General features: G+C 38.6%; 1 long non-coding RNA gene across 1 annotated transcript in view; it reads right to left on the bottom strand.

Annotated features, from left to right (window-relative positions):
• Positions 1-9,563: 9,563 nt before the first annotated feature.
• LOC125912370 (uncharacterized) overlaps positions 9,564-14,758 on the bottom strand; it is a 55,285-nt gene continuing 50,090 nt past the window's right edge. Inside the window, exon 5 of the long non-coding RNA XR_007454685.1 lies at positions 9,564-9,804. This is a non-coding gene — a long non-coding RNA (uncharacterized LOC125912370). The remainder of the gene's footprint in view (positions 9,805-14,758) is intronic.

The raw sequence follows: 14,758 nt of genomic DNA, 5'->3' as shown, positions 1-14,758 counted from the left end.
TGATTCAACTTTTGGAATTTGTTTAGCAAAAAGATTAGGCATTAAAATAAACTGCAGAGGTGACATACCAAGACTACAGGAAAAATTACATAGGGTTCTTATTTGTGAGTCAAGTTCCTTAAGTACTAGACTGTGATCTCAATCTCCTTAATAAAGAAGTAGGTTTCTTTACCACACGTTAAATTTAAACTTTGGTTTCAATTACTGTAATAAACTAATACGACCACATGGAAATATATCCAAAATGTACCAAGTTAGACATCCCAGGGGCTCTTCACATACACACACTGCACAAAAGCGTTTCAATAAAATACAAATACTTCAGTGTCATATATCCTTATATGCGTTAAGGAATTGGATATTGCATTAGAAGATGTAACTTTAAAAAGCAAATATTTCAAAGATTTATCATGAGGTTTATATACATTTTTAAAATGACGTTCTGTGGTTCAATTCATATACATATTGTTTTTTTCAGTGATATAAATATCCAGATTATCTGGGCTGAGAACTTACTGTGCAATTTTTAAATAATGACTGTGTTAGTGGCTTACCTCTAATTCCTTCAACAAATACCGTACTTCACTGGTAATTTTTGCTTTCTCAGTAATGCTTTAAAACCTATTTGTGTGGTTCAAAAATACAATGTGATCTTGCTATTTAGTTTTTTTCTCTTTATCCACATTATGATCAGTGAAATCATAAGATACAGCTTTTACATTGCCATGCCGTAGAAATTAATGGGGCATGCCTATTTAATAACAGCAGGATGGAACATATAGGAAGAGGCTAAGAACTGGCACTTGATCCACACTCTTAGGAAAATGATAGTTTATGTTGACTCTGAACTCCAGCTTCCCACTTGGAATAGGATTCATTAGACTGCTCTCATCTCTGCTAGGCAAAACCCCACCAGGCTCACCTTGGTGCAGACCATCTGGGCTGGCATTATTGCTGAGTCTTCTTGGGAAGACTTGTGGTCAACTGATCCTAAGGGTGCTTCAAAAAAAATTTTTTTTTGAGAGAGAGTGCACGCAGAGGAGGGGCAGAAGGGGAAAGAGAGAAAGAGAGAGCGAGAGATAGAGAGAGAGAGAGAAAGTCCCAGGCAGTCTCCACACTGAGCATGGCTTGATCTCACAACAGTGAGATCATGATGTGATTCAAAATCAAGAGTCAGAGGGGCGCCTGGGTGGCGCAGTCGGTTAAGCGTCCGACTTCAGCCAGGTCACGATCTCGCGGTCCGTTAGTTCGAGCCCCGCATCAGGCTCTGGGCTGATGGCTCGGAGCCTGGAGCCTGTTTCCGATTCTGTGTCTCCCTCTCTCTGACCCTCCCCTGTTCATGCTCTGTCTCTCTCTGTCCCAAAAATAAAATAAAAAACGTTGAAAAAAAAATTAAAAAAAAACAAACAAACAAAATCAAGAGTCAGATGCTTAACTGACTGAGCCACCCAAGCGCCCCCTAAGAGTGCTTTTAATAATTTAGTCCTTAAAAAATATTTTTGACTGCCTACTCTGTGACAGGCACTGTCCTAGAAACTGGAGAAACAATGAGGATACTGAGGAAGTAAGGACAAAGTCACTGCCCTCACGAAATAGAGATTCTAGTTGCCTGAAATCTAAACTGCAATCTTTGTTTGTCTGTTTAGTTGCAATAGAAATGTGGGAGTGCAAAATATAAAATGAAGAAATGAAGAAAGGACAGTAATCAAGAGAGTTTCTTTGGAAAGTGGAAAATGAAAAGGCATGGTTTCTAAGAGTCCTTCAGAATAATAGCAACAAAACCAGAAAACGTGAATTACTAAAAAAAAAAAAAAAAAAAAAAAAAAAAGGTTTAGTAGACCAAGTTTGGCTTAAATGTCATACAATATCAGCAAATGAATAGAACCTGAGCCTCTTTGAAATTAAAATAAACATTAAGGAAAAGGTGCAGGGTTGTTTATAAAACAGTTTACAAAGAAAATGTAAACATTTACATAAGAAGGTGCATTTGATAAGTAACATGAAAAAAATAAATTTAGTAATATATAGGTCATATTTTATAGGCTATATTATGATGTCATATTTTGTTATGAAAAATCCATAGGACATCATATATTTTTACATCACAGATTCAGTGTTAGAAGAACTCAAACATGGCAAAATATAGATGTAACAAATACAATGCAATCAAAAGAATAAGGTGACTGGAGCACCTGGGTGGCTCAGGTGGTTAAGCGACAGACTCTTGGTTTCAGCTCAGGTCATGATTTTGTGAGTTCAAGCCCAGTGTTGGGTCTGTGCTGACAGTGCAGAGCCTGGTTGGGATTCTCTCTTTCCTTCTCTCTCTGCCCCTCCCCCACTCATGCTATCTCTGTCTCTCTCAAAATAAATAAATAAACAAACGAAATTTTAAAAAAAACAGTATAAGGTGACTTCAAATACAATGATTTTATACGAATATTATTTCATTCCTGTAGACTACTAGATCTCCTTAATATTGTCATCACATTTGTCTTTCCATTTGGTATTGAAACCAGAGTTCCCCATTACAACCCTCAAATAAGAGTTCCCAAGCAAGGTTCTTTTTTGTTGAACTTCCAAGGAATGTTAGAACATGGATATTTCTACTCCATTTGCCAAACCTCTTTCCATTTTCTCAGTATAAAGCTTTAAATGTACCTTCATTTCTTCCCAAACTCTCTTGCCCCATGTCAACCCCCTTGGTTCAGCCAAATGTCCCACACCTCCTATAGGAAATGCCAGGAATCTCTGGTGGGTACTTCGGTAGTTCTTAGATCCTCTTTGCCATCTTTTCCTTCTGTGAGATAAACACTTCCGTTGAATTGAGTTTGGGGAAAATGGTGTGTTTGCACTTCCAATTTATGATTCGATTTCACTGCCTTTAAGCTAAGACAAACACTTCCAAAGCCATTTTAAATTTTGAAGGAGGGTTTGTTTGTTTGTTTTTCCATAGCTGTAAGTAGATTCAAAAGTATGTGGTTATAATAGTTTAAAGAAACTGGAGTTCTAACAAGCAAAGCACCGCTTTCTGAACTCTGGAGTCACCCCCATTATATCTGGGGTCCTCTGGCCTGGAGATAACAATAAGAAAGATAAGCCTGGAGAAAATATACTTCCTCATTCCTGAGCCAGAACAGGGGCATTTAGAGAGTAGAGAGAGCAGCTTTTCTTACACAGTACGCCTCATTAGAATCACCTTAGGCAACTTCTTTTCAAAACTCCAGTATTTGCCATTGGTATAGTTCCCAGAGATTTTGATATATTGATATTAGGAGCTTTCGGCGGATTTGTGGAATAGTTTTTGTAATGTCCAAGTACCATGATTTGAAAAAAAAATTCATTTGAATGCAATCATCTTAAGACCACTGTGTTTGCAAGCAGCACCCCTGGTTCAATGGAATAATTTTTCTCTGTTTATTCCCTTAAAGGTTCACAGAAATAGAAAAACCATGTGAGATTTCTTGGTGCAATTTCTTCAAATATTGAAGTCTCAAATTTAGGAGGCAATATAAAAGGAAGAAAAGGAGGAATATGTTGTGCTGATTAGGTAACAAATTGAAAAACCATGGGGCATTTCTGCTTTGGAGAATGAGGCTTGTAGCAGTGGGAAATAAAGCCCTATGTAAATCACTGATGGAATTAATACATTTTAAAGGTTATCAGAGCAAAACTGCTGAATTCTGTAGTTTGTCATCAGTAAATTAAATGCAAAATCACTAATTTAATTTGTATGAATTACCAGTTGACTTCTAATGTATGGAATAATAAGAACTAATGCTACTTTATGAGCTGGAAATAAGATTTTTTATTTTCAAAAGAGCAAAAAGACAAGAAATAAAGTTGATTCAGAGCCCAAACAGTCTTTTAGTTATAGTAATTTGTTGACTTCTGGCAAAAAAAATTCTGAGTTTTATTTTGCAATGTTTTCATTCAAATATAACTCAGATGAAATGTAGGGATCCAACTGACTTCCTTCAGAACTGGTCTGGTTCTGACCCACGAGAAGAGGATTCCAAGTCAGGGGAATGTGGACACACTGCAGTTTACCGAGGGGGAACCATCTGCACTCTAGTTTCTCATCCTTAAATTCGATTGAGAAGAATAAAAGTTGGGTGTTTCTTCTTTCATATGTTTTTCAGTAAGCATGAAATTCTGAACTGCATGAAATTGACTTAATGAAAGAGACCTTAGTGGCAGTATCTGGGATAGCAGGAAAAATTCAAATTCTGAACTCTAGCAAAAAATCAGAATTACAGAATGTTAGAACTACAAGGAATTTAAGGGATTATCTTTGTCCACCTACCCATTTTGTAGATAAGGAAGCAGAGACTCCAAGAGATGAGACATGGGAAGCTGTGTACCTGGTAAGGAGCAGAGCCTGAACTTAAAGCCATGGTTTGAAGCCAGGGCTCCTGACCTTTACTTAATTGCAAGTTTAAGAGATTTCTATTGGAAGGGTACCCTCTTCTGCATAAATGTAATTTTCCCTTACACACACAAGCACACACACTTACTCATTCCTACTTTTGGGGGTTGCTTGGGTAATATTTACAACCATGATCTCATACCTATGGTGACTGAGAAGAAACATACTGTGTAACAAAGGCTGCTTTCTCTTGGAGTCATATTTTTCCCTGAATGCATCCCTTGAGATATAATGTGTTTAGTATCTTCCTTAGCTGAGGGGAATGGGGCGGGGGGCAGGGGGGACTTGCCTTCAGAGAAATGAGCTACAAAGTGGCTTCCCTCTGCCTGTTCAGACACCTGAAGGATGTGCCTGAGCAGCTCTGGAAAGTAACTTTATTTATCTAACTGGCAAAAGAAGTAAAGGATAAAAACCCAAGAGGGCCTAACAAAGGATGAAAAGTAATTTTATAAATTGTTCCCATAATCAACTGATTTAAGAAGTGATGATGAATTCACTTAACAGACACTGATATAGAGGGTCATTTGGGTTTTAGTAGGTGGTGGGCAGCCTTGCGCTTCACTGGTCAGTTCTGTGGTACAAGGCTTTTTTTCACCTCTTGCAAATGGATATTTAGCCATCAGAAATGCAACGATTCCCTTTCCCATTGAGTTATTGAAGCTCATTTGGATACATGCGATAGAATTAACAAAATAGGAATCAGAAGGGACCATAGTGAACATCAGAATCAAACACCACTCTTCATTTCATAGGTAGGGAAATAGTCCCAGTGACAAGGCAAGGTTCTCTAGGTTGATAAAAATAAGCAGGAATGAGAACCCACGTTTCCCGATGTCCATATTTTCTTGTGCCTTAAACCAGTCATCTGGCTGCAAGAATGGTATGTTGAGTGGTATGCAGGCTCTGGTAGGTGGGAGTCTCTGATGAAATCCCAGCTCTGACTCTTACAAGTATTATCCAGGTGAAGTTACTTACTTTCTCTGTGCTATAGCGTCCTCACTGTATCATGGAAATAAAATAGTTCTATCACATCAGGTTGTATGAGGATTAACAGGTTTAGCTCAGTAGGAACACAGTAGTAACTCTTAGCTCTTAGGAGGGGGAAGTGCTAGACCAGTAGCAGAGAATGATGGAAAGGAAATCTCTAGTCAAGAGTCCTCTACCTACAAAAGAATTCTTCCTAGATGTCTCTCATAATATGATGTTGATGATGATAATGTATTAAGCCACTTAATCTCTCTAATATTAAAATTTATTTTATTAAACTGAAGTTACCACGCAGATGTTTTATTCATTCGGCAAACATTCATTAAACACCTTCTACATGCCACCTACCAGAGAATCAAAGGTACATAATATGGTGTCTCTGTTCTCAAAATTATTCACAATTCTGCAGGAAAATAAAATCCCAAAGGACAAAACACCATAATAGAGTGTGTGGCAAGAGCAATGTTAGGATATAATGTGTCTACATTGTAGGAAGGGGACTGAGTGAGTTTAGGTTTCATGGGAAAGATGATCCAAGTCTTGCAGCATGAGTAGGCATAACCCTGGAGAGGAAGTGAGGGGAGGGGGACATTCCAAGCAGTGAAAAGAGCATGTTCAGAGGAAGAATGGCATAACAGAACATGACATACTGGGGGAAGTACAGGTAGTTCAACATGGCTAAACTCGAAGTTTAAAAGGAGGAATGGAGTAAGGTATGACAAGTGGAAGTCAAGTCCAGATCATGAAGTTTCTTGACTATTATGCTAGGGACTTCCAATCTTATCCTGAAGGCAGTGAGAAATCTGTATGCAAAAGGACATGGACCTTACTTGATCAGATCCTTATGTAAAAAAGGTAAATCTGGATGTCCGTGAAGCATTGATTGGAAAAAGTGTTAAGTGAAAGAATGGAGAAGAGTTAACAGAAAATAAAAGCCAAATGAGGCAGGAGAGGTGAGAATGGAAGAGAAAAGATGGAGTCTGATGACTTTGATGTGTCAAGAGTAGGTTGGTAGTGAGGCAGAGAGAGGAGTCAGGGATGACTGTTTGCTTTCTGATTTGTGGTTCTTGGGTTAATGAAATGAAATCCTGTAGGAGGAATAGATCATGGGAGCAGAAAGTTAGAAAAGATGTTGAATTTAACATTGCATATGTTTAGTACAAAGAACATATGAGACCTCTGTTTGAATTGGACCCAGAAGAAGGGCTGAATGGTAAGTATCAATTTGGGAGTTTTCAGGATTTGGGTAAAGAGCAGTCATATTCTGTGTACCTGTGTGGATTGGTAAGGCTGTGGTTCTCTGCATCCTCTGATTTGTATTTAAGCCACTGTTTTTAGTAATTTGTTACAACAGCCATAGAAAACTAATAGATCTGACAACACCCAAAATGTCTGGAGGACACAACTCTTTGTGGAGGTGTTGGTGCCCACGGGGCAGACTTTGGTCAACTGGGAAAGGAATTAGTGGGCAAATTCTTCTTCCCTGCTCTTCAGTCTCTTCTGACACGCTAGGATTTTATATGGTCTTTTTTTTTTTTTCAACGTTTTTTATTTATTTTTGAGACAGAGAGAGACAGAGCATGAACGGGGGAGGGGCAGAGAGAGAGGGAGACACAGAATCGGAAACAGGCTCCAGGCTCCGAGCCATCAGCCCAGAGCCTGACGCGGGGCTCGAACTCACGGACCGTGAGATCGTGACCTGGCTGAAGTCGGACGCTTAACCGACTGCGCCACCCAGGCGCCCCTTATATGGTCTTTTTGAAGCCAACAGTGAGATAGTGAAATCAGCTGTATTTTACACAAAACCGAAGGAGCGATCTCCTTATATTCCTACTCCTCACCCTTTGTGCTCATTCATGCTTCTCTGAGGTTGCACTTCCTACAGAGGTAATGGTATGTAAGGATTTGCCTCCCTCAGGCTGCTTTCTAAATGGTGTGGGAAAGTGATGACCGCTCCCAGGCATTTGGATGAGGCCAGCCAGAAAATGTGTGCAGGGTGATCAGAAGAAGGGTCAAAGCACAGATTTCTGGGGAACCAGTATTTATGAACTATGTGAGATGCAGAGAGCCTGAAGGAAGCTATGGACAGGGCAGAGAGGGGGAAGTAGGAGCCATCAGTGGAATCAGAGATGCAGTGGTGGTCAGTGCGCTCAAATAAAAGAAGAATGGACGTTTTAAAATTAACACCTTGGAGGTCATTGCTGACCTTGGCCAAAACTAGAGACAAAGCCAGGTTACTGGAGATTTAGGAATGAATTGGAAGAGGTGGAATATAAGCAGCAGGTGTTGACAACTCTTCAAGGGTGCTGGTTATGAAAGTAAGAAGAAAGTGGGATAGCTAGAAAATTATATTAGGTGGAAGGAAGGATTTTTAATTTCAATTTCCTTTTGTTTTGTTTTAAGATTGGAGAAACCTGAGCATATTTATATTATAAAGGAAACGAGCCAGCACAGAGGACTGCTTAAAGATTCACACAATAAACAAGGAGACCACACAGACATACATCTACTAAAAGAGTGCAACATTTTTCTGTTACTTCCCTTGAATGCTGACCCAAATGCAGAAATGTGTTTCCCTCCCCCAAACTAACATCAGAAGTTTGGACACAATATCTGTTTGAGGAGGTGGGCAGCTCTGTTTCTAAGTGAGTCACAGGAAAGCAACAGGGGCCTTTCAGGGCTACTCTGTAGAGCAGATATAGTCAGTGGACTTGGCCCTTTGGCCTTCTGGCTTGAAACCAAGTGATCTGAGCACCCAGTGAGTTAAAACCAGCAGAAGTCAAGGTGCACTTAGGCTTCTGGAATGGAAAGAGATTTTTACTTATAAACTCTTCAGAATTCTCCTGTAGGTTATTCCAGAGGAATAAAGTCACAGAATGTGATGATTCTAGGGTAGGACAACCCAAGAAACTTCTTTCCATTAATGCTGTCCGAAACATACATACTCACACACTGAACAAGAATCAAATGAAGAGAAAGGTTGTACAATTCTCCCCTTTTAAGAACCACAGATATTTAGTGCTTGGAGGACATTTTTAGAATGATTTAGTTCAGTACTCTTATTTTACAGTTGAAGAAATTGAGGCATAATGACAACATAATAATAACAGCATAACGATAATAAATTATAGTTATAATGTGCTTTCACATAAATGAACTCATTTGATCCTCAGAGAGATTTTGAAAGAAAGGGAACAAAACCAAAGCAAAATAGAATGCATTGAAATTGCACCTTAAATATGTTACTTTTTAATCCTCACACTTTTATCAAATGGGAGCATTTATCTTTCTCTTTTTCCTGCTTGATAAGTTGAATAAACTGTTTGCATTTTACAGGTAAGGAAATATGGTGAAGAGATATAAAAGGATACGCTTGATGGCAGACAAATTTCCTGCCTCTAAAACTCATGTCTTAATCTACGATAGACCTCAGGATTCCTCGATTTCAGGGACTTAAAATATATATTTTATAACATTTTATGCTTGTCAAGATAGTTTCACTTACATAGTTTAATTAGTCATTATGACAACTCTGTATGATAGATGAAACCACAAAGGAACTGAAAAACTTGTTCAGTCTCATAAGTAGTTAACCATGTGCTAGTATTAAAGCAACAATTGGACTCTGAAGTTTCTTTTCTTCCATAACAGTTGTTCTCAGTCTTGCCTGCAAATGGTAATTATCTGAGGAGCTTTCAAAAAAAAAAAAAAAAAAAAAAGACAAGTGTCTGGGCCCCGCCCCAGACTAACTGAATCAGCATCTCCCGTGAATGAGGGACCTGAGTGTCTGTATTTTTTTAAAACATTCCAGGTGATTCTTATAGCCTATGTTGAGAATCACTGCAACACGTCATACATTTAGAGTTATTTTTTGTTCCACACAGTCTGATTTCCTCTTCTGCAGTAATAGCTAACATTTTAGTAGCATTGTAGAGGCAATGTGAGATTCATTGCATTTTAGCTCTCCACTGAAGAGAAACAGTGCTACTGTGTGTACAAGCATCTTGTAACATAGGTTACCAAAGTCCTATGGAATTGCCCACTCTAACAGCAAATAAGTAAATAAATAAATAAATAAAATAAGATAAAGTAAAAAAATAAAGGAAAACAAAGTCTTCAACCTATGCTACTCTAAGGCAGTCAAACACTTTATTCATATGGCACTAGATGACAAACATCACATTGCATGGGTAAAATACAGAGGATCAAATATTACAAACATAATACTTTTGTTCTAATTGCTGATGATGGTGGCTATGGCGTGAGCAGAAACTCCATTGCAGGGTGAGACTCAGAACGCAGATGAGCACAGAGCTTGCTGCCTCTTATGCGGGAGCCCCTCGTGTATTATTGCTGGTATCCATGTGTAACAGATAGTATTGTGCACTGAGCTGGAAGATAATAAATAGATGTGAGATGATGATTTACAGAAGGGTGCTTAGAACTCCTTGAACCAGCAGGAGAAGAAACTGGTGTTGCTACAAGGTTGTACTGTCAAACTCAAAATCTTTTTTTTCCCCTTTTTCTCCAGAGGGTAATTTCTCCAAGACATAACTTGCTTTCTTCCATATCATCTGGAAGTTTGGTGGTTAATTACTAAAACGCCTGATCCACAAGTCTCTATCTGTCCTATTTTTTTTTCTCCTTTTGGTTGACTTTCTTAAAAGAATGTCTCATTTTAAAAGAAATAATTCTCATTAAAACTGCCTGTACTTACGGGTTTTTATATAACTATTTCCACTTCCTTTTAGAATCCTCCCTTATTTAAGCTAGTGTGGCTTAAAGAAATTGTATATCTAAAATATATGATTTGAGATCTTAACGACAGCAGCCAAAAAAAAAAAAAACAAAACTTGAAATAGAAACAGTGAATTCTTTGCATGATTTCTTATGGCACAGTTGTTTTATTTCCTATGATTCTCCTTGACAGAGAAAGAAACAATTCTAGAGAAAGTGATGGTGGTAGATATATTAATGTGATTAATGATATTGTTAGTTTGATGGCTCATCTGTACCAAATGAAAAATAGATTATTTGCCAAGACTGCTTTTTTAAAAAATCATTCTAATATTAAATATAATCAAGAGATGAAAGCACTAAGTAACATTGCCAGAAATGGAAGGTGATTTATTTAAAAGCTCATCTCAGACCAGATGTTCCATGGAAAAATGAGTTGCTGTTAGAGGTGAGTTTTATATATAGGCTAAGCCAACTAGCCCTTGCCTCTCCCTCGTAGTGGCTTAGTTTAACACAGTGATTAAGCACACTGGCTTTCTAGTCACACTAGTGACTATAAATGCCAGCTCCAACACTTGCTAGCCATGTGAGTTGGCAAATAATGAAACCCCATCATGCTTCCGTTTCCTCATTTGTAAAAATGACAATAGAAAGAGTACCCATTTCACAGAGTTGTCATGAAGCTTCAAGGGGCTAAATTCAGTGTGTGCTCCATAAATGTAAGCTGTTATTATCATCATCAATCTGGCGTGTTCCCTTGTCAGTTATTTTGTATTCAGAAGGCTTGTGATAAGATATATACCTTCATGGGAAAACATGAGCATGATCTACCTGATTCATGTCTCTGGTAATTCAGTCAATTCATCACCCAGGATAGGGGGTGCCAGTGTAGAGAAAAGGGGAGTCAAGGTGTGCTGAAGCGAGACTGTGAGTCACTGTCTGCAAGAGCTTGGCTATACAGAAAGCACTGGGGTGCAGGAGAGAGCATGGGTGTCTGACCAACATGCATTTGAGAATAAGCTCTGCCTCTGGGGGTGAGAGCTTTAAAAATTATTGGATCTCTCTAAGTCTGTTCACTCGAAAGTAAAATGTTCTGAAGATTTAAATGTGATCATGTATTGTGAAATAACTAGCTACATGTTAGTGCTCACTTATTATTACTGTTACTATTTTTAATATTAGGAGAGAAGATAGAGGGCACTGGACAGCTGGTATAGGGAAAGATTAGGAGCCATTGTAGGAGGGCAGGGGACAGATTTGGGACAGTTTACCAAAAGGGAAGTAGTCAAGGTCTTTAGACACCAGCTAAGCCCTTCTGTCCCTCTGCCACTCCCAGTGAGCTGCCAACAGCCATCATTCAGACAAGTATTACTGAGTCCCCGCTATGGGTTGGGTATTTTTCTAGGTGCCAACTTTAAAGTAGTGAACATGACAGGCAATTTAATAAGCACTAAGCTCTTAGGGAGCTTGTGTTCTATGTGCACTCACAACAGGTAAACAAATAAGTGAGGCAGACAATTTCAGAGTGTGAAAAGACAATAGGCGGAGAATGTTGTGGGACAGGACACCTTAGCAAGTGTCTGAAGAAGACCAGCTGCAGAGGTAAAATTCACTGGTTTGGAAGGAAGAGGTGCCAGCCACAGAAAGACCTGGGAAAAGAGCATCCCAGTCAGAGGGTCTTGCGCGTAACAGGCCTTGAAGTGGAAATGATCTTGGCCTATCCCCAGGCTAGTATGACATACTGGATCATAGTGGAGGGAGCAGCAGAGCCCAGGTGGTGGAAAGACTTGAAGGCCCTGAACAGAGTGCTCTGTGAAGCCATGGGGGGCCTCCATGGGAAGCAGGGGAATGAGACCATGGATTTACAATACAGGCTCTTGCCATGAGCTCAAAAATAGCATCAACATGTAGCCATGTAGAGTTTATAAGACTCATCTTTGTTCATTTGTTCATGGCAACAAACAAGTGGAGGTGGTGGAAGTAGAGATTTTATTCTCCCAGTTTGAGAAATAAGAAAACTAAGGTTCAGAATGTGCAAGTGCCTCCAGCTAGATGCCTCATCAAGGCCAAGTAAAATTAGTGTCGGAGCCGTGGGGTCCAGTTTAGATTTTGGGATTCCAATCTTGAGCTGTATTTCTTACAAGGAATTCAGATCCCACTTGGCTTAGCAATCAGATTTATTCTATTAACTATATATTTTAAATTTTGATTATTTTTATCCTGTTTGTTTTTCACACCTTTTGATTTCTATTCGATTTCCCATTAGATCCTGCCAACTAAGGGTAAACTCCTTGGATGTATGTGTTAGGCTTCTGTGAGTGGTAATAACCACAGTGCTACAAGAATCACTAGATGCATAAATATGACATGACTCTCTTCTCGCCATCTCCATCGTAACAGTGCAGACTGAGCTAACGGGAAGCCTAGTGAGTAGTTCAGATAGGTCTGTAGACAGAACCATGTCATGGACATCAGTGAAGATTGGCCCTTCCAGACCGTTCTCACAAACTGTGCCTCTCATTAAAATGTAGGCACAGTAATTTGTACTATTTGCTAATCCCAGCATTTGCGATTCAGTATTTGAAGTGTTTACAGTTTTCCATTTACTGATGAAAAAATGCACACAGCCCAGATTGACAGCAGTCAAAGACAGCTTTACATATGTGCTCCGACCAGGAAAATGAAAGGAATTTCTTTAAAATTTAATGAGAGGCAGAAAGAAACACTGGTTCCTTTCAAAACTGTAGGATTGGCAATACTGGTGATGGCACTTGTAGGGATTTAGCAACTGAAGGTATATATACACTTGTCATAATGGTAAAGAGTTAGGAAAATGAAGCTGTATTAATCAAACAAAGTAAAGAAAATTTTCATTAACGCATAGTTTGTAAGCGCCACATTTTTTTTTTTCTGTTGGTTAGGAAGATGGAGGCATGCACTGGAAACACTAATTCTAATTATTACTGTAAGTGGGAGTTTTTGGCACAAGGTCAAGAAATAATAGGGGAATGTGTGAATCTCACTATTGAGCTGCAGTAAGCCTAATCATTTGAATAAAGCCAGTTGTTTTTTCTTGGACCGTCTCTGGGCTGTTCAGTGTTCTGGATGAATCTAACACAATCAGGCTGTTCTCTGGTGTATAACCACTTCCTGCTGACTCAGGGCAACTTGCTTCCTCTGTCGTTTATTAAAATGAAGCATTCATATTAAAACCCCATTTTTTAGTGATGACCAAATATACATTAGTAATGACATTATTAAAACTATTTTGTTTAAAATGAACTTTCACACTAACGTGTTGCAAAGCGGCACAAACAAATCTATCTAATTTCGCTGGAGATGGTTTTAAAAAGCTTGCAGATCTTTCTGGCACTATTACAGAAGGGGATTTGATGTGTGTTTCAGGAGACAATCTAAGTTTTTATGGCCATAAAAAATGAATACTGTTTCCACTACTCCACACAGCAAATAATGTATAATTCATGATTTTTCATTAACATGCAAATGTGAAATAGTGTCTTCTATGTTTGTATCTACTAATAATCTATTAAATATTTAGAAGCATAGTAAAGAATACTAAAAATATTTGGTCTGGATACTGTTTAAGTAGTTTTTCTCCTCATTTTTTATTTGTCCATATATTTACACATGTAAAAATGTAGGAGACACAGAGAAGCAAATAATCAATTCAGTATCTGGCATTTGTAATATAAGACAACAACTCTAATGTTTATGTAGCTGTTAGTACTTTTAATAGCATTTTCACATAGAGTGTCTTGGCCAACCATAGCAACAACCACATGAGGCTGACATTATCCCCATTTCATGGATCAAAAAACTAAGACAGTGATTTCCTGGCTTTTTTGGGTAAATATTTGCCCACTCAGCCAAGAAAACATGCCAAGTGTCTTGATTTATAATTTGTTGCACCTCAGGAACTCAATAGAATTTTGGGTATTAAATCAGAGTTCCAAGTGTTTGATAAATATATTTGGCTAAGACCATTACATATAGCTCACATTGGCTGAAGCATCTAAAATTTTCAGTATTCTTTCTAGGCTGCCAAGATTCTTCATTGGTTCATTCTACAAATGAACATTTGAATAACACACTATGCTCCTATGTGTTCAGCATTCTTCCAGGGGCCTGATGGGAGCTGGAGTTGAACACCAGCCACAGGCACACCATTAAGGGTAGAACTGTAGAGTCCAAAAGACAAGCCAATAACTTGATAGAGCCCATGCCATCAGGGAATTCATCTTTAGTCACTGTGCTGGAATCTCCATTTAGAAGAAGTGAAACTAAGGACAGTATCTCTCCTCTACATGCAGACCTGGTCAGCTGCTCCTTCTGCCAGTACAGGAGACTGACTTCCATTATAAATAGTAAGCATATTAGAAACAATCTATCAAGCTGAAATTTTAGCAAAAGAATGGAGAAGTAGCTGCAAAGATTATACAAACAAAAGCAAGCACTATGGTTTAAAGTCATACCAGACTATTTTATGAATATGCTTCAGTGACAGAGTACATAGGCAAGGTTGGGAACCACAGGTATGGGCCATGTAATTCTTTTACCCAGGTGTGTTGCCATTCCAGCAGGTCCACT

The sequence above is a fragment of the Panthera uncia genome, assembly GCF_023721935.1.
Source record: "Panthera uncia isolate 11264 chromosome C1 unlocalized genomic scaffold, Puncia_PCG_1.0 HiC_scaffold_4, whole genome shotgun sequence".
NCBI lineage: Eukaryota > Metazoa > Chordata > Mammalia > Carnivora > Felidae > Panthera > Panthera uncia.
This window is presented reverse-complemented; position numbering and strand designations above follow the sequence as displayed.